Source organism: Camelus dromedarius, chromosome 16 (genome assembly GCF_036321535.1).
Source record: "Camelus dromedarius isolate mCamDro1 chromosome 16, mCamDro1.pat, whole genome shotgun sequence".
NCBI classification, from domain to species: domain Eukaryota; kingdom Metazoa; phylum Chordata; class Mammalia; order Artiodactyla; family Camelidae; genus Camelus; species Camelus dromedarius.
In genome coordinates this window covers 33981650-34008791 of record NC_087451.1, presented here as the reverse complement: position 1 = coordinate 34008791, position 27142 = coordinate 33981650, and the positions used below count along the sequence as shown (strand labels likewise).

At 46.5% G+C, this 27142-nt stretch overlaps 1 protein-coding gene across 15 annotated transcripts in view; it reads right to left on the bottom strand.

Moving 5' to 3' along the window:
* Positions 1-27142, bottom strand: part of SLC39A11 (solute carrier family 39 member 11) — a 351831-nt gene that overhangs the window by 56762 nt on the left and 267927 nt on the right. The gene's annotated exons all lie outside the window — the stretch shown is intronic.

Sequence of the window (27142 nt, the reverse complement as noted above, 5' to 3'; positions counted from 1 at the left end):
GACCCATGAAAACTATCTGAAATTCAAAATCTAGTGAAAATTCATAAATAAAGTTTTACTGGCACACAGCCGTGCTGGACTGTTGATGAATTGCCTATTTTTGTGCTACGTCAGCAGAGATGAGTAGTAACAAGAGACCGAATGGCCTGAAAAACCGTAATACTTACCCTCTGGCCCTTTAAAGAAAAAGAGTTGGCTGACCCCTGACCTCAACATGCCAGGTTGAACGGGCTCATGAACAACAAGCCCAAGGTTGACATGGTTGCCCAGTGACATCACCCCGCACATTTGATGACCCATCCTCGAATGGCGGAGACCGTCACAGTCCACTCTGAGATGGCGTGCCTGTCTCACACCAGCCTGGGGCTAAGGAGTGGGCAAGACAATCTTCCAAGTCCTCCCCAGTGGGAGTGAGTTGCCGAGGTCACCACTGCCCTGTCTGTGATCGAATGGGGAAGAGCAAAGCTGGGCTATAGTGTCTGATGGAGAGGAAAGCAGGGCTATTAAAAAAAAAAAAAAAAAGAAAAGAAAAAGGAACTGCCCCAGTGACCTGGGATCAGTAGAACAGAAGCACGATGTTAAGACACCCTCTGACATCTACGGGGGGGTCCAGCCCCAACACGAATAGGAAAGAGAACAACCGACATTGCTTAGAATCCAGACCAAGGCCTTGGGGCCAGGAGGAACGCTTCTTCATGAAGAGGGAAGGGGTCAAAACGTACCGAGGGAGAAGGGCTTGTCTTCTGAATACTATTCAGCCATAAAAAACAATGAAATAATGCCACTTGCAGTAACACGGTTGGACCTAGAGATGATCATACTAAGTGAAGTAAGTCAGACAGAGACAGATACCATATGATACCACTTATATGTGGAACCTTTGAAAAAATGATACAAATGAACTTATTCACGAAACAGAAACAGACTCCCAGACAGAGAAAACAAAGCTATGGCTACCAAAGGGGAAAGGGAGGGGGAGGGATAAATGAGGACACTGGGATGCACACATATAAACTACTATAAAATATATAAAATATATAGACATATATAAAATAGACAAACAACAAAGATTTACTGTTCAGCACAGGGAACTATAATCAATAGCTTGTAATAACCTATAATGAAAAAGAATATGAAAAAATATATATATATATGTATAACTGAATCACTATGCTGCACACCAGAAACAAACCCAACGTTGTAAATCTAATACATTTTAACTAAAAAAAAAAAAAAAAAAAAGAATGAGCGTCCAAGATGAGAGAAAGCTGAATTTCAGGACAGGCTATGATGGATCTGCTAAGGGTTTCATCCTTTCCATCCATCTATCAGGGAGGAGGCAGCCCTCATTTTGTGCTGCCCTGGAATCTCAGGAGCTGCCCAAGGTTCTGAAAATATAAAGTCAGAGGCCATCTGAGATGCTTCCATCTGGCCAGTCTCCTCCCTTTGGGGAGCCCAGTGCTTACAAGCCTAATGTTCTCAGCCTTGTTTTGTATTACCACAGCCCGGACCACAACCCACTCCCATTGGTAAGTGTCGGTCCTCAGGGCAAAGTTCTTCACCAGGTATCAAAAGCTAGGGAGAGACTCACCGGGGTTTCCTGACATCAGAGGGGCAAATCCCTTTGAAAAAATTTGCTTTTCTAAACCATAAACAACAGCTGGTGGGTCTTTTGTTAAGGATTCTGCTCTAATTAGTCATTTTTAATGTAAATGACAGTGCAGCCCAGAGCAACAGAACCCACATTCATTAGCAAAGGAACCCTTCTGGTTATTCAGCAAGCAGCCCCCCCACCCCCCCCCCCCCCGCACTTGACTTACTTAATGCTCACAACAGCTCTGGGAGGTTGGGGAGGGGTAGGCATCCAATTTACGCGGGAGAGAAAGGGCTTGCCCCAAGTGACACAGCATTGAAGGGCTGAGTCAGGCTTGAACCTCAGTCCCCTGGTCCCCCCACCACCCCAGGTTGCTGATGTGGGCTGTGGTTTTTCTCCCAGGCATGGGCGGCGAGGGCTGGCATCGGAATATCTGTATCCTAAAGGGGTTCTGAGCAAGGTGAATGCCTCCCGCCTCTGCTCCGCCCTGTACCTTGGCCATGCCCACAGCAGGTACCACAACCCCCAGCCGCCAAATGCACTCACTGCCCTAGGCGGTGGCCAACTCAGCTTCCCCCTTGACTTAGAATGGAGAGGAAGAAGGGGCACTGAAGGAAGAGAATGGAAAACGGAAGAATGCCTGAGAGCTACACTAAGGAGAGACTAAGACCAATTACACACGGGAAAAATACACAGATAAGGGGATTCAGGTAGATACTGAAGACCAACAAGTGGTAGAAAAAACCTGCTGGGTGAGAGAGAAGCATAAGAAACAATGCCCTCTGGAGCTCATACCCCAGGTGTTCCACCCAAAGTGCAAATTAGGAAGATAATTAAGACTAGGAATAGACTTACCATATGACTCAGGAATCCCGCTCCTGGGCAAATATCCAGAAGGAACCCTACTTCAAAATGACACCTGCATCCCAATGTTCATAGCAGCACTATTTGCAATAGCCAAGACATGGAAACAGCCTAAATGTCCATCAATGGATGACTGGATAAAGAAGATGTGGTGTATTTATACAATGGAATACTACTCAGCCATAAAAACTGACAACATAACGCCATTTGCAGCAACATGGATGCTCCTGGAGAATGTCATTCTAACTGAAGTAAGCCAGAAAGAGAGAGAAAAATACCATATGAGATTGCTCATATGCAGAATCTAAAAAAAAAAAAAAATACAAAACAGAAACAGACTCATAGACTTAGAATACAAACTTGTGGTTGCCAAGGGGGCGGGGGGTGGGAAGGGATAGACTGGGATTTTAAAATGTAGAATAGATAAACAAGATTATACTGTATAGCACAGGGAAATATATACAAGATCTTATAGTAGCTCACAGAGAAAAAAAGGTGACAATGAATATATATACGTTCACATATAACTGAAAAATTGTGCTCTTCACTGGAATTTGACACAACATTGTAAAATGATTATAACTCAATAAAAAATGTTACAAAAAAAAAGACTCCTTCCTGCTTTGGACCCAAGGGAATCCATACCCTTAAGAGTATCCATTTGGGCACCACCACCCTGAATATCTATCAAATAGCCATGAGGTGCCAGGCGTTTTGTAGGATATACAAAGAGATGTGGGAGATGGGGTTCCCATCCTGAAGTGGTTCACCATCTAGAACCTCCTTTTAGAGGTATAAAATTAGAAATGTAATTCTTTGCTCAACATGTTTAGGAAGAGAGATCTGGAAGACAGTGTTGAAATATCAGAAAAGCTGTAGTTTGGGGACAGAAGGGAGGTGGCGGACTGGCTGGGAGAGACAGCCGCACACAGGCATAGAGTGAGGACCAGGTTCAAGCCCCGTGGGTCAGCCTCAGAGCACTGCCAGTGTAGAAGAAACTTCCCTGCATGTTCTATCCTCCAGTTTTACAGCTTTGACTTTCCGTCTGTGAACTGAAGGTTTGTTTTCTACTTAACCTTCCAGATGACCAGCTTGGCCTTTCATCTAGAACATTCTTATCAGTCTATCCATTAAACTTAAAAAAAAATTTAAGCAATTTTAGTATTAATTTTGAGGAAGTCTTTCTTAGTTTCTGATTATTCCTTTTTCACGATTGCCAGTTCTTGTTTTATGGGTATAATGGTACCCTCTTGAATCAGCCGAACATACTACTTGGAATTTTTACAATCTTCTCTTTGGTCTCCTGGGTTATCCATTTTCTCTGGGATAGGCTGTCCTATTTGTTTTGCTCCTTCTTTCCTGTTCTGTGGGTTTTCTGCCTATGTCTGGTGGTCCTTTGCTCCAGGAGTGCATTCATAGATACAGAACCAGGTGGACCAGGTAACTCAAAAGGGCTTCTTCTGTGGTTCTACAGTCCATTTCCACCAACAGGCAAACCTAAAATTTCACTTGATGAGTTTATTTCTTTGTCTTGGCATTCAAGGCAGAGAAAAGAGCAGGAATGACAAAGTTAAGTGTCATGGGTTTTTAGATGACAACACACCAAGTGTTAAAAAGGATTTAATAACGTGTTCTTCACACTGCTGCTTCCTGAGCAGAAACACACGGCATGATGGAGAGCAGCCGGGGTGACATCTGCCAGGAACATGATACAGGAGGCAGAAAGCCTCCTTTCCCGGGGACAGATCACCTCACACAGGCACACACACAGGGGTGCAGCGGTGGTGTGAGTGAAAGGGACCACGTGCAGAGGTGAGTGTGCACACACACATGCACACACACAATTCACACACATGGGATAGAAACACACTGGGAAGACGGCCTAAATACACGGGAACCAAACTCTGACTTAGATGTTTAAATGCCAAACCAATGGAGCTCCCTTTCACACAGCCTGCCCTGTGGTGCCCACCCTGAGGGTTTGTCATATAGAAACTCAGGTCTGATCTGTCTGATTAGGGACGTCAGACCTACACACGCAGGACCACACATACACAGGGACCCCAAGGGAGGAGGAAAAAAACAGGTGGGGGGAGGGAGGGCTGGCTTCAAACACCTGCTGGGGTCATAGACGAGAAACACGAAGAGTCTATGAATTAGTCCGCAAGTAAGTTAAGGGAAGGCTGATCGGCAAAGAAGCTAGAAGGAAAGTCAGGGCTAAACCCACCGAGATGAAGCAAGGGTATCTTTAAACTACTCAACAAAAGCAGGAAAGGTGCAGAGGAGTGAAAAAAGCAGAGAATACAGGAGTTGGGAGAACAGCCTTGGATCTCAACATGCGCTGGCAACAAACTGATGACAGCTGGCCGAATGAGGCATCGCACCCAGCAAAGGAGCGGTAAGGACGATTCCATACATCATGGCAAAACACCTGGCAAATTTAGAGTCCGGCGTAAATGCCACATATTAATAAAATATGCAACTCATCCAGCAAGGTGCTCCAAGCCCAGAGGCCTTCTTTTAATTAATGTCAGAGATGGATGGGCAGGCAGTCAGAGAATCCTCCCCTGACCCGGTTCATCACCGACTTCCATGCTCATGGAGAATGTGCCCTCCTGCCTGGCACGAGCAATCCCGTGTTTCCTAGGAGGGAGATGCGCAACACATGTGCGATCTCTGGAGAGCTGGGAACCAGCAGACAGGGGAGGGGAACGTGGAAGGCACAGGTGATGTTGTCATGGTCCCAGTGGGGGTCAGTGTTCTAAAAACAAGGTTGAGATTTAAAAGTGCTTCACTAATTAATCTTGAAAGCTTTCACACAGCAAAAGAAACCATCAACAAAGTGAACTGAACGGGAGAAATATTTGCAAATGATATGACTGAAAAGAGGTTAATGTCCAAACTACATAAACAGCTCATCCAACTCAACATCAAAAAAAGAAACAACTGAATGGAAAAAATGGGCAGGAGACCTGAATAGACATTTTTCCAAAGATGACACACAGATGCCAACAGGCACATGAAAAGATGCTCAACATTGTTAAACATCAGAGAAATGCAAATCAGACCCACAATGAGATATCACCTCACACTTGTCATAATGGCTGACATCAAAAAGACTATAAATAACAAATGCTGGTGAGGATGTGGAGAAAAGGGAACTCTTGCACCCTGCTGGTGGGAAAGTAAATGGGTGCAGCCACTGTGGAAAACAGCATGGAGATGCCTCAAAAAACTAAAAATAGAACTACCAAATGATCCAGCAGAAACATAACAAAAACATAATTTCAAAAGATACATGCACCCCAATGTTCACAGCTGCATTATTTATAATTGCCAAGATATGGAAGCAACCTACATGTTCATCAACAGATGAATGGTTAAAGAAAATCTGGTATATACACAAAGGAATACTACTCAGCCATAAAAAAGAATGAAATTTTGTCATTTGCAGTAACATGGATAGACTTAGAAAGTATTATGCTTAGTGAAAAAAATCAAAGAAAGATAAATGCTCTATGTTCTCACTTGTATGTGGAATCTAAAAATTAAAACCAACTAGTGAGCATAGCAAAAAGGAAACAGACTGAGGGATACACAGAACAAACCAGTGGTTACCAGTGGGGAGAAGGAAGTGGGAAGGGACAAGATAGGGGTGGGGGATGAAGAGGTACAAACTACTGTGTATAAAATAAATAAGCTACAAGGATATATTGTACAGCACAGGGAACATAGTCAATATTTTATAATAACTATAAATGGAGCATAATCTTTAAATATTGTGAATCACTATGTTGTAACACCTGAAACTAAGGTAATATTATAAATCAACTATACTTCAATAATAAACAATAATAAACGAGCTTCGAAGCCCTGAGGGGTAGGATGAAACTAAAATCTTGAGGGCAAGAAGAGGTTAAGACTTGATTCAAGGGAAGACAGGAATCATGTGACCAAAGAAATTGTTAGCAATTGTCCACCAAAAATATCAAGAATAGACTTTTTTAAATTATCTTTTTAACTTTTTATTAATTTTTGGGGGGGAAGCAAGGGGAGGTAATTAGGTTTATTTATTTATTTATTTTTTAATGGAGGTACTGAGGATGGAACCCAGGACCTCGTGCATGCCAAGCATGTGCTCTACCACTGAGCTCTACCCTCCCCCTACTGAGGATAGATTATTAAAAGTCTAGTTCACGAATCTCTAAAACAAACAAACTCACAGACAGGGCTGGTGATCTAGAAGCAGCAGCGTGGATTCATAAATAATTCATCTCAAACTAACTACAAAATTCTTTTGATTGAATTTTAGCTGGTAGAGCAGGAGATGGCAAAGGATAAAAAATTCTGTTGTATCTGGATTTCGTCGTGGTTTTTGATTTTCATGATACCATATGAACAAAAGAAAATAACACGGCAGCATCAGGGTGCATGTAAACGAATTCCTAACCGGCTGAGCGACTACACTGTAGGTGTAAATTAATAAAGTGATGCAATCCTGGGGGTGGGGGAAGATAGGTAGACCTAAGCTACATGGCCCGGTTGTCGCCACTGTCCATGCAATATTAATCTCAACTTTAGTGGGAACATAAAAGGAAAAATTATGAGAGAACAGGAAATCCAAAACATTATGTGCTCTATAGAAATCTCAAAGGGTGGAAAAAGACGTAGGACATTTAGCTCAGATTTGGCATTTAACAAAAGTAAATGCAATGTTCTGAACTTAGATATAAAGAACTGAGTAAGAGAAGACAGAGGTGGCCAGCTCCTGACTCTACCAGGAAGCACCCCCCTTGTAATTAGTTACTTGTGAACTGGGGCTCCCTGTAACAGAATTACGGGGGCAGAGGCGGAAAATGCAACTTGAGGGATGTCATAGTTGATATGCCACAGGACATTTAAATGATTGACTTCTCTCCCAAACCTAAATTTATTTATTCCAAAATGTTCCATTCCCAAGTAGGGAAAGGTCACACGCCCTCCTCTTGGCAGGCTGTGCTGGATTTACGGCAGAGTTTAGCTTGATGTGGAAAGAGGTTCACAGCTTTGAAATGTCGAACGCCTTGAGGCAGGGCGAGCCTTCCCAGTTGCTGAAGACTCCATCAGTCCCTTGATGCTTACATTTTAGCCCAGTCTCATATTCCTTTGCCTGCCTGACACCTGCGGGCATTTCCGTCTGCAATGCTGCTTTGGACGTGCCTTTTAAGGTTTTGTCCAGTGGGTGAAATATTTTCAAACAAGTCTGGCTCTGCCTATAATTCCAGTCAAAAGTCTAGCTTACCTGGAACCCACTTAAAATGGCTAAACAGAGAGAGGTCTAGGCACTTCCCGAAGTGAATCTGGGGAGTGCGGGTTTAGCCTCCTGCTGAGCATTTATGAAATATAAAATACATATACACCCCTGTATGTATGCATGTTTATATGTATGCACACGCACTTGTGTGCATATATGTACACATGTGTATGTATTTATATGTGCGCATATATGCACATACATGTGTGTACATGTAACTGTGTGTGCACATGTAAGCAGACGTCTCTGACTGGTATGCATGTTCTGTGAATCTGCAGAGTCTGTGGCCATGGAATCCTTTTCTCTTCTTTTTCTTGCCAGGTCCCATGATACATGGTTTTTGTGGAGCATATTTTCGTATATGCTGTTTAGAAAAGACATCAAGGAATTTAACTCTGCTTTCTGCAAAGTCGGAGCCTGCTGCTCCCACCCGTCTAAGAACTGGGCCCTGGGCTCTAAGACAGAGAGACAGCTTCGGTTTCCAGGTGGGATACTGAGCTGTCCCAAGGCTGCTGAGCGGATGATGGACTCTGACCCCACCAGCTCCATCCAGGCACTATCTCAGGGCACTGAGGGAGAAAATGTGGATGATTCAGCAGAAAACTCGCCCACGATTGAGAAACAATTTTAACAAGTTTTGAGACGTTAGTGGGGTTGACGTGATCAACACAAGACGCATCTTTTCATTTTTACTGAGACCGGATATTCAGGATCAAGGAAGCTAGCAACACAGCCCCCAGCCCACAGCCACATCAGAACCAGCTCCACAGGCAATGCGCATCACCGTTCTCCCTGGGGAGGCTGTGAACTCATGCTGCCACCCATGCCACTGGGTCACTCCGTGGTCTGTCTTCCAACGTCCCCCCTGGGAACATCCTGGAGTAGAATCCACTAGCAAACACCTGCCCAATCTCCTACTTGACTCTCCTCCTTCACTGGGCTTGACGCCCCTTTATCACACAGCTGTCCAATCAACAGCCACTCTGTCCCATTGCCTAGCACCGTGTCCGGGCCTAATCTGTATAACCACGCGACCTGTAGAGTGCTAAAGTCAACCAAAGTAAGCAGGATAAGACGTCGTGTTCACCCAGCTCCACCCCAGGCCCCCCACGTTCAAGCCCTGCTAACGCATCTCCATGCAAGAGCTCAAACAAAATGCTGAAGCTCAGAAGTATTTGCAGAATGAGGAGGAGGAAAGAATACCAGGGATCCACTGTTAATCAGAGACCAGGCTCCATTGTGGGGCAAGCTATGGGCAGATGGGGACAGAAGATACAGATTCAGCCTTCGGAGAGCCAGAGGTAGTGAGTCAGCAAAGCCCAGTCTTCGAGAAGGACGCAGGACGCGTCTTGGATATGCTGTTGTCGGGGTCCCCCCAAAGGAGTGGTGTGTGCTGCCTTGATCTCACTTCCTCAGACTCTCTGCAGGCCTCCCCTCCATCCTTGCTCAAACGGGACCCTCTTCTTCAACTGCAAAGGACCAGAACACCCAGGACATTCCAGCCTCCTGGTGTCTGAGTGGTGGTCTTATGGTGGAATGTGGGATGCAGTTTAAGAATAAGGATGATGCCACATGGCCTCAGATCATTTATCAGTCATTTGTCCCTCCCTGAATCACTTAGTCTTGAAGGGTCCCAGGAGCCTCTGCACTAGACCAGGGAAGGTGATAAAGTACCCACCCCACAAGACTGCGGTGAGGGTCTGTGGAGATGGTGTCCACGAAAGTTTCCCCTTTAAACTATAAAGTGCTATGGGATGCAGGCTGAAACCACCGTCCCTTGTTCAGGTAAAGGGAGAAAGACAATCAATCTCAAAGGAACTGTAGCCCAAAGAGGGTCTAATCAAAGCCCTACCCCTCAATGGGTGGAAGAAAACCTAGTAATTTAGTCATTAAAAACATGTTTTCTTGGTAAATGTAGTCTTTTTCAGTCCTTGGAACTTTTGGTTTTCCTGAGTCTGCTTAGCTTCTAGAAAGCAGGGTAAAGAAATCACTCATTTTTTTTATTGTCTTGTGGGCCAACAGCCAGAGAAGCTGCACCCACCCCAGACAGGCACCTAGTTTCGCTACCTGTGAAACAGGGGTGAAGGTGCCTTCCACTACCTTTGCCGTCTGAAGGTAAGAATGGGCTGATGGATACATCGGCAATGACGTCCCGTGGGTTGGCTTGGCCATGGGAGGCTCAGCCCTCCGCCTCCAAGCCCATAAGGATGGACTCAGGCAGGGCAGTGTTTGTGCCGCCGAGGTAACTGGGCACATGAGGCTGTCTTAGCTGTTCCCTCCATAGGTATCATCACCAACAAACACTTCCTGAGAGTTTCCTTCCACACTGAACAACTGAAGCCAACAGAGCATTATTACCATTATTATTACTGAGGTGGCATTCACCTAGTACAAGAGCCACCACTTCAAAGTCTACAATTCAGAAGGATTTCGTGCATGCGCCGTGTTAGTGCAACCATCACTTCTATCTGGTTCTGAAACATTTTCATCCCCCCAGAAGAAAAACCCATCCCCATTAAACAGCCACTCCCTGCTCCTTCCCCTCACCCCAGCCCCTGCAACCACCAGTCTGCTTTCTGTGCCTATGGGTTTGCCTATTCTGGATATTTCATACAAAGGGGATCATACAGTACAAAAAAAGAAAACACCCTTTTGTGTCTGGCTTCTTTCACTGATAATATTTCCGAGGTTCATCCACGTCGTAGCATTTAGCAGCACTTCACTTTATGGCTGAGTAACACTCCGTTACATGGGGCAGATAATGGGTAAGAACGACCACGTTTTGTTTATCCACCATCCACTGATGGACAGTGACTTGCCCCCCACCTTTTGGCCGCTGTGAATTGTGCTGTGAACATTCACGCACGAGTGTTTGTTTGAGCGCCTGCTCTCAGTTCTCTGAGGTATACACTTAGGAGTGGAATTGCCGAGTCAATGGCACTTCTGAAAACACAGACCTCGGCATTGTTCTCCAGCAGTTTCTCTCTGCACTTAGGAAGATGTGCAAGTGGAAAGCTGCCCCGTCTGGCCTGGTCTGTCTTACCCTGGGTTCTCTCCACCTTCCAGCTTCCTGGACTACTTGCAAATAGTCATCCTTCCTCCAACCTCAGGACCTTTGGACCATCGCTTCCTCTGGTTGTGGCTCTTCCTCTTTCCACTCTGTCTGGCTAGTTAACACCTACCTGTCTTTCAGATTTCAGTTTTTCATCTAACTTCCTCAAAGAAAACTGCCCTCGCCCCCAAACTAGGTCAGGCACGCCCACTCTGTGCGCCCACAGCACTCTCTACTTCTCCTTCACCAGAATTTCAATTGCACTTTACTGAAAGTATTTCTATTTTACTGCAAGTATTTCTTTTGCTGATTTGCTCACTGAGAATTTATTCAGCACCTACACTGGGCTGGGGATTGCCTTTTTTTTTTTTAGTTGAAATATAGTCAGTTTACAATGTTGTATCAATTTCTGGTGTGCAGCATAATGTTTCAGTCATATACATACACATATATTCCTTCTCATATTCTTTTTCATTATAGGTTACTACAAGATATTGAGTATCATTCCCTGTGCTATACAGCAGAAACTTGTTGTTTACCTATGTTATGTATATAGTAGTTAGTATCTGCAAATCTTGAACTCACATTTTTATCCCTTCCCACCTCCTTTCCCCCTTGGTAACCATAAGTTTGTTTTCTGTGTCTGTGAGTTTGTTTCTGTTTTGTAAATAACTTCATTTGTGTCTTTTTTTTTTTAAGATTCCACATATAAGTGAGATCATATGGTATTTTTCTTTTTCTGGCTTACTTCACTTAGAATGACATGCTCCAGGTCCATCCATGCAGCTGCAAATGGCATTATTTTATTCTTTTTTATCACTGAGTCGTATTCCATTGTATAAATATACCACAGCTTCTTTATCTAGTCATCTGTCAATGGACATTTAGGTTGCTTCCATGTTTTGGCTATCGTAAATAGTGCTGCTATGAACATTGGGGTGCATGTATCTTTTCAAATTAGAGATTCCTCGAGATATATGCCCAGGAGTGGGGTTGCTGGATCATATGTTAAGTCTATTTTTAGTTTTTTGAGGAATCTCCATACTGTTTTCCATAATGGCTACGCCAAACTGTATTTGGGCTGGGGATTGCTTTAGGTACTTGAGAGACAGCAGTATTTCCAGATATCACCCTTAACCCTTGATCTGTGTGGAGAATCAATATATAGGTAGGCTAGGCTGGTGGTGAGAACTGTAGGCACGTTGGGGACAGGAATCTGTTCTTAATGCCTTGGTAATCCTCAACAGCACTGAGCATGGTTAACACTGATACGTTGTTGAATGAACCACTCAGCAAATTCTTTAGGAAGTTACGATCCCAGTCCAGACATTCAAATTTCTAGCTACATTACCTTTCCACTAAACTACAGTGACCCTCAGGGCACTTGAGACAATAGTCCTGGAACCAGAAAACCAAAGGAGAATTCTCAGATCTGGCCACTAACAAAACAGCGGTGGTGGTAGATTAAATCTGTCATTCTGGTTCTTATCTTCAGTTTCCTTATCTGCCAAAGGTTGTGTCAAATGTATTCAGAATTTTCCTGGGATGCCAGTTCTTTTAGGAAGCAGCTGGTTCCTCACGTAACTAGCTGTCTATCAGAATTCAGCACTAGGGCCACTGGACAGCGCCATCAGTACTTGGTAACCACTAGTCTTCCCTCTAACTCCAGGCTTCCCATCCCCAGGGCATGCCCATTCTCCGGCTTCCTCCTGAGGAAGCCTCCGCAAACACGCCCAGAGCTCTGTCCACCAATAAGCAGTAGAAACCAAAGTGGGAAAAAAGAAAAGCAGAGACATTCCATTCCATGTCTTTAGAGATTACAGCCTGTCCTCGGTTGACCATCTGTGGTGGCCATGAAAATGCAGCCTTCAGCTCTCCTGCTATGGGAAGCATGGTGAGTGATGACCGCAGCTGCTGCTCTTCAGAATACACCACCACCACATCCCCCCAACCCCGCACCATCCCCAGCTGCTCCCAGCCAGTGACTTAGCACGGGGGCAGGAAGATCTGCAGTACAGGGCAGGAGACATCTTACAGGATGCCTTTGGCTCAGCGACCTCCCCTACATTGTCCCAACTGAAACATTCCTGGGACTGTGCTGTGGTTGGAGGCTCTTCTACCACAGTCCGCCTTCCTTCTGCCTCTCCTTTCACCAGTGCCAGGCTTGCACTGCAGGCTGAAGGCTCTCCCTGCCACCTCCTGCTCCCTCCTCTTTCTCCTTACAGGCACTTCCCCCAACAAATCTGCATCTCTAATCCCTTCTTGGCACATGCTCCTTGGAGGACCTGAGTACACAACATTGTCAAAAGAGTGAAATAGCCAATAAACACCCTGCAGAACAGCATACGCATTTGGACAAGCAGCTAAAAAAAAAGCCTCAAATTTCTACAGACAGACCTTACAGTTTCCATTTTAATAAATGTGTATTAAGCTCCTGGTGATGGCAAACATGTACCTATCTCACACCTCCAAGGCAGGCTGTCATTCTCATCCTCATTTTGCACATGAGTAAACTGCAAGGGACTGTCATAAATATATAATTTGGTTTCAATTAATGATGATAAAAAATCATAGTCAGCATCAATTAGCATTTACTACACACCAGGTGCTGTTCTATACTTTTTATGTTCTGCTCATTAAAAAAAAAAATCCTAAAAACAGCCCCATACTTCAAGGAACAATGAGGAGCTAAGAAGCACAGATGTGCACTGAGACTCACTGGTGTGTTTGCTTTACAGGAGGTGACCCGGGGAGGAAAGGGGGAATCCTAGCACGCCTGGCCCTGCAGGCTCCCCTCGCAGGAGGCTGCCTCCTCTCCCCGTGAATCAGCCTTGCTCTGGATGACAGAACCGCAGATTTGAGAGTCTCATGATCTGATGGATTATCCTTAAAGTTTCCTGCAGCCGCCTCCGGTTTCACACCAGGCGCCATCAATGAGAAGACAGGACAATGGATAATAAAGCACACGGCTCTGATTCCTAATAAAATAAGACGGTGCTGTAATGTGCCCAGTAGCCAAGGCTCAGGCCAAATGCAGCATAGAAATGAGAAAAATCAATGCATGATTTACAGAGAGAACGATTTTTTGTCTTTTAGATGTGAAACAATGGAGGAAAATGTAACAACATCTCACACCGTGTTAATTTTTTAAAATGCAACCAACAGGTCACCAAGAAAAGAGATGGAGATGATGTTCAAAGCCTGGAGGGAAAAGGAGAGTGGTAACGCAAAGAGTGAGTCTCTGAAAGGGTGGGCATGTCTCCACACCACAATGCTCCTTTCCTTGCAGGAAGTGGGGCTTTCTCCCATCTCAACCTGCCACATCCTTCTTCTCTCCCCTGCCCATTTCTTCATTGAAATAAGAGTGTCTAGACACTTTTTCTTTATTCTTCCAGGTCATTCATTCACCTGGCCTGGTGCCACACCTGAGATGAAAAGCTATTTCCCGGGGCTCTCCCTCCTCCTCATGAGCCCTTTGCAACAACACTGAACAATAAAAGGGCTGGTTCAATCCTCCACTGCAAGATGGTTCTTCAGGAGGGCTGAGTCAGGCTGACTCTAGACATTTTGTCTACATTACTCCTCGATAGCCCCACCTGAAGTCCTGCCATCCCTTCACCCCAGCAAGGGCAGTTCCCATCCTTCAGCCCTACTTGTTCCTTCCTCATTATGCCTGAGTAGTCTGTTCCCTTACTGACCTATCCAAGTTCAAGACCTTCCAGGTTTCCAGCCCATCAGTACCCCCAGATATAGCACCATGACATATATCCTTGCCCTTTATTTTTCTTGATTTTTTAATATATGGTACTCCCTCCCCCTGCCAGGCCTCTAAGCTACTTGGGCTGCCCCACAGCCCTGCCTTGGGCAGCTCCTTTGTCTCCATGGCTCTGGAAGCCACGCAGTGAATATTTCAAATCCATGCGTAGCATGACTGAGTCCGCTCGAGAAAACGCTGTCCATGGTTCTGGTGAAGTGATGAAATGAATAAGAGGAGCCAGCCCCCACCTGGCAGGACTCAGCTCGGGGGAGAGACAGGAAGAGAAGGTAAGTGGGAATGAGTCGAAAAACTCCAGAGTTCAGGTTGGTGTTTTGTTACCCACACTGCCAACGGGCTGCCCACAACACAGGGCTTGGCTCGTGACAGGTGAACGAATGAGTGAAACAAGTGAGTAAAATGAACAGAGGGAACGATCAACATAGAGAAGAAGGGAAAGAGGAAAGAGAGAAACGCACATATATTCTTAGATCTGAAGGAGTTGCTTAGAGATGCCTTCCCCTGGCACAAACTGTCCTGAAATGAACTTGAGGAGAGGCAGGCTTTAGCCCTGGACTGGACTGGCTTGCTGCTTTGAGAGGTGTCTGCCACAGACAGGGAGACACCGACTTCCTCTGACACAAGTACAGGATATCGTGGTGTGATGACTGCTGTAGTGTGACCGAAAGCACGGGCTGTGACCGGGCACCAGTGGCCTGGCACCAGGCTGACCTCCATAACCAGTAGGAGAGGACCTGAACAACTTTACCATCACTGACCTGTCGACCTGGAAAACACTTCAGGCTTAACCGTGAACAAGGCAGACACTTCTTCAAGGAGGGCGGGGGCTGGAGGCCACAACACCAACCTTCCCCGCAGCTTCTGAACTGGTAGCAGCAGTTTGGCGCACCGAAGAAGCCTGCACTGGGCGCATGAATATTTCCTATCAGCCTGATCGTGTAATTAAAAAGCCGAAGAGCAAGGGATGATACTAACAAGGCCAGAGGGACTAGCAGGGACAACTCTGAAGTCAAAGCCACTTGGGCTTCCAACCAACCACCCTGGGCCACCACGGCTCTTTGGTTGCAAGATGTCACAGCATCATTCACGGTTTCCCTTGTTCTCTGGATCCTCACACCTGCAGGGTGAAGTGGTCCGTGGAAATGCAAATGAACAAGGGTGATCTCCTGCAACAGATAGCTGGAGCCAGAGGCGGGGACCAGAGAGGCTTGTGTTCCTTGCAGGGATTCAAGTTGTCTGCAACCACAAAACCTTCATTTTCTTGCTCCATTGATTTATGCCTGGCTCCTGAGAAATTAATGACCCAGGAGAGCTTGTGGTGGCTCGCCTAGCCCCCCCAGAAGGGCTCAGTGTCGACTTTGGGTAGTAAAAGCACCAGTTGCCAAGCAACCAAATAACAGGTCTTCAGTTGCAGCTCTTTGTTTTGCAAAAGCAAAACAGAGCAGCAGGTAATTAAATTGGCCAAGGCGACATCTCCCTGGAATAACCTCAGCCAGCGAAGACCCTGCTGAGACCCCTTTTCACCAAAGAAAGGAAAACAGACTAGTCTGAAGTCATGCCTGGGGGGGAGCTCCCAATCTTGCACTAATTGGGGGCATCAGTTGGCCCTAAGAATTCAATCAGCCAGGCAGTGTCCCAATCAACGGCTGACAAATGGGCCACTTCTGTGCCCTGTTCTTTATTTTAAAAATTAAAAACCTTCTTTGAAAAGGAAATAGTGGCCTCCGGTTTGAACATCTCCCATCTGTCTGAAGCTAACTGTATACATTTGCCACTGAAGCTAGATTGTTTTATTCTTCTTCCTAAGTCGAAGTCGGAGGAACATCCCATTAGCCCACGGTGACTAGGAGCTCAGAAAATGCTGTCTTCTTTCTCTCCCCCCTTCTTTCTCTCTCCATGAGGCTCAGGCTTTGAGACCTCTCCCCTCTGTTCTGTTTCACACTGGATGTACCATCTTCTGATTCAAGCCTGTCTAAATTTCAGGTACCCACGGTCAAGGGAGTAACAAAGCCTGGCTATGCAGCGGAGGGAAGAAAGAAAGCTCTTGCTGATGTTTTGAGTGCCCATTTGTCCCACCACCCCAGCCCTTTGCTTTACTCCACTTGCTTTCAACAACCCCCTTTCCATCCCTCCAACACCCTACACTGTGGAGCTCAGCCCAAGTAGCACCTTCATCCCTGCCTCTATGGCCATTTCTGTGGTTCTAAGCCTGGGGTACCACTAGAGACCCTGGCCCCTTGCAGTCCGGTTTCCAGGCAGCTGGGGTGCCCCACTGGTCCTTGGATGGGCTCAAAACACATCCGCCTCAAAAACACACACCGAAGGGGCAGGGAAGCTGTATTTGTAACAAGCATGTGAGATCGATTCTAGTACTGTCTCCTGGAGGCGTTGGGGAACCAGGTCAAGGGCACAACTTGAGGTAAAAAGAGCTAAGCACATACACAGCTGACCCAGCGGGAAGATCTGCACCTTAACAGAAGCCTCCAGCAAACAAAGTCTTTCCTAAGGGATCGCATCCTGTGAGACCATCATGGCCGAGCTGTACCAGTCAGAGGGAATAATTACCCGGGGGCAGCTGCAGGAAGCCAGGCTGCAAGGTACTGGATAATTTCAGTGGGGGAGCCCTCAAGACTCATCACACAGGAATCATCCCCACCCTGAGCTTAAGGCAAGACTCTGCCTTGAAGGACCAAGCTAACTCTCTTCTTTGGAGCTGGGCTGACACTGGGGGTGAGATTTTAACTCCTGCTCTTCAGCTCCTGAGGAGAGCTTGGTGCTCTCTTGGCTCTATATTTACACTTATTTCTGAACGATCATGGATATTCACACAGAGCTCCTCCACCACGGCTTCCACAGGTCCCCCTGTGGCTCTGAGTTTATTTATGCAACCTTCTCTTCCAGGCAGTGCCCACAGAGCTGACACACGTTAACTCTCTTGCGATCCAGCTCCTCCAAGAAGAACTGGGAGATACAGATGGGCCAGACTGCACCCCTCCCCCTTGGGGGAGATGTGATTACAAACAGCAAGACGGGGATACACGTTTGTAAGTGTCAGATAGCAGAGTGGAGTAACACTCCCCACCCCAACCCCCGCCAGGGAAATCCACTTGGCGCCCACCCTGAACAGACACTTGGATCCTGCAGGGACCCACAGCTAATGCCTCCATTCTTTCCCCCTCCCACGAACCCCCACCACTGCACTTGACCTTCCCAAATGTAAACCATCCTGGGATCATGCAGGCAAGGCATTAAGCAAAACCTAGAGACAGGCTGTTGATAAGACAACAGCTAGATGGAGAAGAAGAGAAACCAGCACTCACTGGGCAAGTCCCGGCATGACACACACGTGGTCTAATTCAATTCTCACAGTGGCATTTCAAGGAAGATGTTATCCACTCCACTCTACAGGTGCGAAACTTGTCGTGGTCCAGAGAGGTGAAGTCACCTGCCAACATAACATCTTGTCCACGGTAAAGCAAGGATTCTGCCTCTCACTTGGCCACCACCTGCCTCAATACCAGGAGTCCAGGGCTCCGGCTTTAAAGTCGACATTTGCAGTTTATTAGCTACATGACCTTTCTCAACCGCACGTTTTCCATTCGTAATATGGGGCTGTCTGATCTGCCTACATCTCTGGGAGACTGTGAGGACCAGCCGAAGTCAAGAGCGGACCTGCTTTGTACATTGAATCCCTGCAGTCACACTCAGGCTTCAGTATTTAAGTAACACCTAAAACAACAACAATTCCAACAAGGACATCCTTCCTGCCAAATGAAGCAAGTCCCATGATAGGGTCAGGTCTCCTGCGGCTTCGAGGGGAGAGGCGGGGGTGGGGCAAGGAGTTATGTATTTGCAGGACCTGCTCAGAAAACTGTGAATCACACTAGGGACTAGTGTGCCAGGCTGAGTAGTGTCTGCTCAAGATTCATGTTCACCCTGAACCTCAGAATATGATCTCATTTGGAAACGGGGTCTTTGCAGGTGCAATTAGTTAAGATGAGGTTGTACTGGATTAGGGTGGGTCCTACATCCGATGACTGGTGTCCTTATACGAAGGGAAAATAGAGGCACACAGACACAGAGAGAAGGCCACGTGAACATGGAGGCAGAGAGTGGAAGGATGCATCTCCAAGCCAAGGAACACCAAGGATTGCCAACAGCCACCAGAAAACTAGAAGAGCCAAGGAGCAGCCCCAGAGCCTTCTGAGGGAGCCTTACGACCACCCTTACTTCAGACTTCCAGACTCCGAATTGTAAGAGAATAAACCTCTGTTGTTCTAAGCCACCCGGTGTGTGACCCTTGGTTATAGAAGCCCCAGGAAACTAGTACAATTAGTGATGGAAGTTTCTGGGACAAGCACTGTGCTTCACGCACATTTTCTCATTCATCCTTACAAGGGAGATAGTATCAGGCCACCATTTCACAGAGAGGGCCACAAAGGCTTAGAAAGGGGATGGAACTCGGCCAAGTGCACACAGCTCTGCGGACACAGCAAGACTCAGGAGCTGACCAGCCAGCCTTGGCCTCAGCCAGTGGACCACACTGCCGTGCGCACAGCCGGCCACCGAGATCAGCGCACGTGCCCCAGGGGAGTGAGACGCAGCTACCCAGAACCTCGGGGGAGCCAGATGATGTCATTAACACAGTTTTTCCTCTAGCTGAGGGTCCGTCCTTAAGCACAGATACTTTCCTTTATTTTGACAGAAGTTGTTCTCAAAGAACAGCTCATTTTCCTGCAGGCTTAATTTAATTTAATTTACTTTCTGCACTGATGACTCAGAATTATCTCAGAAACATTCATTACCTTGTGAGGACACGAAACATGATGGCCTCAGACATCTGGAGGTAGGAGGGGATGTCAAGTCCTCATTAGAGCCACCCAGCTGGTCTGCTGATTGAGGTGGCGTCTGTCTGAATGACATGTGGTCATCAATTTTATGTCCAGGCCATTGTTAAGGCATGTGTTTTCCTATCTCCCGGTTGTCAGGAGGCCCAAGGAGAGTTGGCCCTTTCTCTTTCACATTCCATTTAGTTTCTCTTCCTCATCTAATGAAGGTTTGGGAGGCAGATACCCAAATGTCTTAGAGTTGTCACAGACTAAGGCATTTTTTTAAATTGAAGTATAGTTGACTTACAATATTGTGTTAGCTTCTGGTGTACAGCGAAGTGATTCGGTTTTATATATACACATATACATACTCTTTTTCAGATTCTTTCCATTATAGGTTATCACAAGATATTGAATACAGTTCCTTGTGCTATACAGTAGGTCCTTGTTGTTTCTCTAGCTTATATATAGTAGTGTGTATCTGTTAATCCCATATTCCTAGTTTATCCCTCTCTGTTTCCCCTTTGGTAACCATAAGTTTGTTTTCTATGTCTGTGAGTCTCTTTCTGTTTTGTAAATAAATTCATTAGTATTATTTTTCAGATTCCACATATAAGTGATACCATATAATATTTGTCTTTCTGTCTGGCTTACTTCACTTAGTATGATCATCTCTAAGTCCATCCGTTTCTCTGCAAATGGCATTATTTCATTATTTTTTATGGTTGAGTCATATTCCTGTGTGTGTGTGTGTGTGTGTGTGTGTGTGTGTGTGTGTGTGTATCACAACTTCTTTTTCCAGTCATCTGTGGATGGACACTTAGGTTGCTTCCATGTCTTGGCTATCGTTCATAGTGCTGCTATGAACCCTGGGGTACGTGTATCTTTTCAAATTAGAGTTTTCATCTTTTGTGGATTATATTCCTGCTCTTTTGTGGGTCAAATCCATAAGTTCTAGGATTTTTGTGATCTTTCTCTTGGAATGCAGAGCCTTTCACCTCTGATTTCCTGTTACCCAGCTGCATTTGCCATGAAAAGAGCTTTTTACCATCCTACCCCAACCTTGCTGAGCTGTATGAGGAGACCTGGTTTCTGGGGCTGGGAGTGAATTAATGAATTATACCAGGCTCCCAGCGCACATACACACACACTACACACACACACACACACACACACACACACAGATGACCACTTAGTGCCCGTCTACTTTCTTCTCTTAATTGGCAGGATGGCCTTCGGAAGGCACTTAGGGGGCTGGCTTAGAGAGCCTCCAAAATACCTGTTCTTTCATTTTGATCTCCTCTCAATACTCGATCAGCGTTCTTTTTTTTTTTTTTTCCTTTAAAATATTTCCTAAATCAACTTCTTTCTTTCTATCCCACACTCATCACCTCAGCCCAAGCTCTCATCACCACACTGGTCTGGCGTCTTCCGTCTCTCCCCTTTCCCGTGCTTCACATGTAACACCATCACCAAAATAAACATCAGAGATAACCAAGTGGTATTTACTAGTTCCGCGAGGAATCCTACGGAAACTCAACGTGCATTTCCCACTGCCACGCTGCTTCCTGAACCTGCCATTCTCCCCATCCTCTTCTTCTGCTCCAACCCCTCCAAGCCAAGAAATTACACTTCGGAGAATCCCTTTTCCCAGAAATGTTTTTGTTTTTTTTTTTTTAAACTAAACTCCATCCTCTCACTCCCATCTCTTTGGAAATGCTTCAAAGTTCCCACCATTTTATTTTGTTTCATTTTTAGTCCAACCTTATGTTGTGAGTAGGGAGGCAGTGGGCCTGCCATGACCAACATTCTTAAAGAAGCGCAGCTCCGGGACGCTGTTGTCCTGGGAGAATACTTCAGACTTTCCATCCATCATCATCAGGAAAAAAAAAGATTCTATTTCTAAAAAGATTGTAGTGAGTTGAACTGGGTTCTCCCCTAAAAATGACACGTCCAAGCCCCAAGTCTCTGTACCTGTGAATATGACCTCGTTTGGAAAAGGGCTCTTGGCACATATAATGAAGGTCAGGGTCTCAGATGACATCGTCCTGGGTTAGATCCAATGGCAAGTCCTCGTAAGTGTGCGAAGGAGGAACCGACAGAGAGGTACACAAAGGGGAAGACAAGGGGAAAGGCAGAGACTGGGGTGAAGTGTCTATAAACTAAGAAAGTCAAGAACGACCAGCAGCTATGAGAAGCTGGGAGAAAGGCAGGGAACAGATTCTCCCTCAGAGCCTCCAGGGCACCAGCCTCATCAGCCCCTCGATTTTGTACCTTTTGCCTCTAAAACTGCGAGCAGTGAAGCCGCTCAGTGAATGGCATGGTGTTACTGAAAACTAACACGCCTGGCTAAGCCCCTTGACACACTTCCTAGGGACAGAATCGGAAGCTCCCACTTTGCTGGGAGGGGAAGTAGACAACAGGGTGGAGAGAGATGGCAGAAGAGCCATCACGTCACCCCACCAACCGTCATTAAAATCGTCACTGACATCTCCTCCCTTCTGAGCTCATTTGCATATGAAGGGGTCACATAGCGACAGGAGGATGACAAGGCCACACCCGTCAACGTGGCAAAACGGAACTTCAGTAAAGGAACAGAGCTGCAGGTTAACCCCCGCCCGCCACGCAGAATCCCCAAACGTGCTCCGTCTTTATAGAACGGGTCCTGACGTGAGCCTGCTCCCCTTCCTGCCCTCCAGGTGACTTCTCCCTCCCAAATTAACCACTGTCACCACTGAAACTGCATAGAAAACTCGAGTTAGTCATCTTTGCCTTTTCAGCCTCCAAACCAGTATGTCACCCAGTACTGTCTGTTCTTCCCAATGCCTCTCAGATTTCCTCCTTCCTCTATTTACACCACCACAGCTCCAGCCAAGATACCCATCGCCTGGTTCTGGAGTGATCTAAACAGCCTCTCAGCACCCTGCTCTCAGGTTCATTGCTCTAAAACGACACTCTAATTGCATCCTTTCTCAGAGCCTGTGGAATCTAAAAAAAAGAAAAGAAAAGAAAAGAAAAGAAAAGAAAAGAAAAGAAAAGAAAAAAAGAAGGCACTAATGAACTTATCTACAAAACAGAAACAGACTCAGAGACGTAGTCAACAAACGTATGGTTACCGGTGGGGAAAGAGGGTGGGAAGGGATACATCGGGAGTTTGAAATTTGCAAATATTAACTATTATATATAAAATAGATTAAAAAAAACAAATTTCTTCCGTATAGCACAGGGAACTATATTCAATATGTTGTGGTAGCCTATGGTGAGAAAGAATTTGAAAACGAATATATGTATGTGTGTGTGTGTGTGTATCTATAGGACTGAAACATTGTGCCGTGCACCAGAAACTGACACACTGAAGCGGACTATACTTCAATTAAAAAAAAAAAAAGTTGAAACAGGCGGGGTTGGGAACAGGAGGAGGTGGGGGTAACTCTGAGTAGGGAATCTGAATGAAGCCTTCAGAAGTGCCCCGAAGACAAACAAAGCAAAGCAAAAATGCCCAAGACAGACGGCTTGTCAGCAGAATGTCAACACAGCAAGCATAGGGCCTCAACCTAGTTTGGAAAAGAAACCAGGAGACAGGATGAGGGCTTGCGAGGAAATTATCGTTGAGGATAATGCATCACCTTCCCTTCTCCTTCCTTCCTCCTCCCTTTCCTTCTCTCTTTTTTCTCTAAGGCTAGGAGAGATGTTTGTAGGCTGAAGGGCAGAAGCCAGAGAAGGAGGAAGAATGAGAAAAGAGAATAACTTTAGACAAAGCTTTAGAGCGAGAGAGAGCGAGACTCAGGAGAGATGGCGGGCGAGGACGTGAGCAAGGAGGGGCACCAGCCCTGCAGCGTGGGGCTCCTCCATCTCTGAAGGGGCCAGAAGGCTGGAAGATGGATTGTGACCCCATGGAAGCTCACAGGTAGAGAGAGGGGAGCGAAGGAACTTCCACCAGATGGCCTCACAGTCTTTAGGGGAGTGAAACACCAATTATCAGAGGCGGGGTGGAGGGGAGGTGGAAGGACTTGGTGGAGACTTCGGTTGGTTGCTGCCGGGAGGAAGGAAGACTGCTGGGAAGAAAGAAGCACAGAAGCGCTGGGCAAACAGCTTTCTTTTTTACCATGTGTTTTTCTCGCACTCCCAGCTGAATGTGAAGAGCTTCAAGGTCAAGGTCTACATGTATGTGAACCTCTCCGGTGCTGCCACACAGAGATGCTAAATGCATTTCACACACAGGTATGCAAATACACCTTGGGCCAGATAAAATATATTAGCTTGGCTAGAAACGATCTTTGTATGTCCCCCCAAAATGATAAACTGGACTGGTCAAAGCCCATTCTTCAGCCTGCTGAATACTCATTTTCTTTATCTCATCAGATGAGATTCCACCCCACCCCCACCCCCACCCAAATCCATGGATCACAACAGGGCAAGTGATCAGAAACGTACAGGGAGGTTGAAACACCTTCAAAGGGCCATGAGCACACGCTGAGGTCTTGCGGAACAACCTTGGGTTTTAGTAACTTACTGGATGGGAGACCAGGTATCAGGGCCTGGGTACCCAGCAGGAATCCGATGGAAACGTCATCCTACCCCATCTATGAACATATGGAGAGCTTCAGTTAAGACCCCCGAGTGTGCCAGAGGAGCCGATGGAACGTTCTATTCTTAGTTAATACTGTAACTACAGATGCCTTTGATCCTGGCTCTTCCAGACAATTAGCCTGTAGCCTGTGCCAGCGAAGTTGTTTTCATCTATCTTCCTGTCTCACTGTAAATAACCCAATTTCAAAGGCAAATGCGCTATACACCCTCCCACGTGTACGTCTTATTTTATCCACCACATCTTGCCTTTCCCTCAAGATCGGAAAGTAGTCCTAGATACCAAAATAAGCTCCCCTCCCCATGCCTAAAAGTGCCCAATTCGTTGGAACAAAAAGATTTAGGGATGAATGTTGGGACATTCTTTTTTTAAGATTAGAACGCACCCTTCTGTACAGGTAGGAAGCGGGATCTACATCTGGGTGGGCGATGGGATTAGGGGATGGGGATACTGGAAGCAGCGCTATGAGGAATGCTATGGACCAGGGTCCTAGACGCAGCCGCTAAACGTAGAGGCAATCCCCTGTCTTTAAGATACAGCACAGGGGAGCTCGTATCAGCTTGCTGGGAGAAACACACCTCAAGAGGCTCTGAAGTAGTAGGCCCCCCGCTCTTACCATTTGTCACTTATGAAACCCAAGGCTTTCAAGGCAATTCCCCTTTTTAAAGTTGAAATACTGAGGCTCTATATATAATCACTTCCCCTTTGTTTGAAGTCCTTCCTCCAACTATTCAGACTATCATGTGCTCAGCCAATAATGTCTGTAGACCCTTGGAGGTGAAGATCATTTCTAAGGTAGCAAAAGTCAAGCAGGAGACAGAGAACCCAACTCTGGTTGGCGAAACGCAACTTTGCACATCTGCCACATCCACCGTGCCCCTTGCCCCGTGCCCCTTCCGTTCCCCTCCTGGGAAGCGCTGTCCATCCCAGGAGACTCTCCTCCTTCCCTGCACCCATCCGCTGGGCCAGTGCGGTTACTGCGTGCTCCTGTGGCACCACGGCCCTCTCTGTCGTAGGCAGATCTGTCAGGGTTGCACGTTCACATTTATTTGCATAATTCTTCAATGAGTGTCCTTCTCCCCACTGGGCTGCAGGAGGGCGGGCGCAGCGTGTTCTATGAGCCACTGTACCCCCAACACTGGGCACAGTTCGAGGAGCCTTGAATGTATTAATCACTGTTTCCCCAGCATTTAGCCAGTCACGCAGCCTCTAACTGCATCCTCTGCGCCTGGGAAGGAGAGGCCATTTCCCCACTGATTGGACCCATATTAGTGCCTGAGGCTGTTTCCTCCACATTTCCTGGATACCTCAGTCAGAAACTTCTTCGTCTAGCTCCTTTGCCAGCACCCATTCTGCCTCAAGCTCCCCCCAACAGCTCTCTTGTCAGTACTTCTTCTGGCTGAATCCATTTTTCCCCCTCCTGTTCCTGTGCATTAATAGCTTTCTTTCATGATCTCTCTCACTGGAGAACGATATCACATTAGCATCTGGAGAACTTCTGTAGCTCAGTTCGTGTTTATCCATTTACTTTTACACAGACGAGAAAGTTGACCGACGTCACACAACCGGCCGGGCAAGCATTCTTCCGTTCGCCACAGGCCCCGCTCTCCCTACTGTCTTTCACTAGCTGGCCTGCTTTATTTACACGACTCCTTGGTCCACTGAGGCATTCGTATCCGTAATCCTTGCACTAGACAGATTTTTTTTTCTTTAATAGAATATCTAGGATTTGATGACAGAATTCACCGTGTAGAACAGAGGAACAGACAGACAAGGGAGGAAAAGGATTAAGGATAATGGATTTCAAGCTCTGAAGGGGGAAAATGCCTCTTGCTATGCATATGGTTCTGTCTGAATGAATAGTACGCGGTGCACAGAAAGGGATTAAGCCATGATGGCAAATATGTTCCACTTCTCTGAGATTAGGGCTGATGGAAGACCTGAGCCATTTCCAAACCTAAATCGTTTCTCGTTTCAAGGCAGGGCTCGTGGAAGCAGCAAGGTCCTATTCTGCCAACATGACCAGACCTCTAGGCTCCCCAGACTGCACCCCCTTCCCCCCGTGAGCACACGGGGGTAAAAACAGTCTTCAGGCTGGAAGGGAATTGAGGGACCCACAGTCATGCCTCCAACTGGTAACAGCTGCCTGCACACCTAGGTCGCCGGTAGCCCCCAGCGGTGCCTGAGATTAGCTGTGTTCTCGGGAGAGCACCCTCTCCATCCCGGGTAAAGGAGATCTTGGAGCTGATGGTCCCAGCACCTCCTTCCATGCAGAATGAGGAAACTCAGCAGCTCCTGCTTATCGCTACCATGTGGTCCAGGAATACAAATCGCCCATCAGTAGGAGAGGGGCTTGTCCCAGAGAAGGCAGCAAAGCTCTGGGGAACAGAGTAGAGCAGACCAGCCCCCAAAGCCAGTTTAGGCAGTAAGAACCAGCACAGTGTGGTTCCTCTTTTCTCGGGTCCCAGGCACTCATTTTGCTAGTTGAGTGAGAGCATCGGATAAGTTGCTCTCATGCCTAAAATCTTCTTTGCCTCCCATTGCCCTCCAGATGAGATGCAGAATTCTTAGCATCTCCCTAAGGCCCTGGTAGCCTGTCCTCCACCGACCTTCCCAGCCTCATCATCCCAAGCCACTCCCTGCTCCCCGCTTTCCACACTCCTCTCTCTTCCTGCATCTCATCTTCTGGGTGCAGGGCCCCTGTGCATCCTTGCCCCCACAATCACCTCTTCGCCTGGTCAGTTCATCTCTTCCTTCAGGTCTCAGTGTAACTTTCACTTCCCCAAGCAAGTTCACCATCATGTTTCCCTTCTGCTCTCTGCCTCTCCGTCTGAGTTATCTGTTGCCACGTAGCAAGTTACCCGCAAACTTAGCAGCTTAAAGCAACCACACGTATCATCCCTCACAGGTCCCGTGAGTCCAGGTGTGGGGGAAGAAAGGCTTTGGACACATCAGCAACCGAAGTGGATGCAGTGGGTGGCTGCCTTCAAGATTCCGAGGAAGAGGATTTCCGACTGGAGGACAGAATTCTGTACTATCCTAGAATCAAGTCATCAGTCGACAGTTTGGGGGTAATAGAAACTTCAGCTGAGCAGGGTACTGAAGCATTCATCTCATACCCTAGATGATTTGCCTATTTGTCTATTT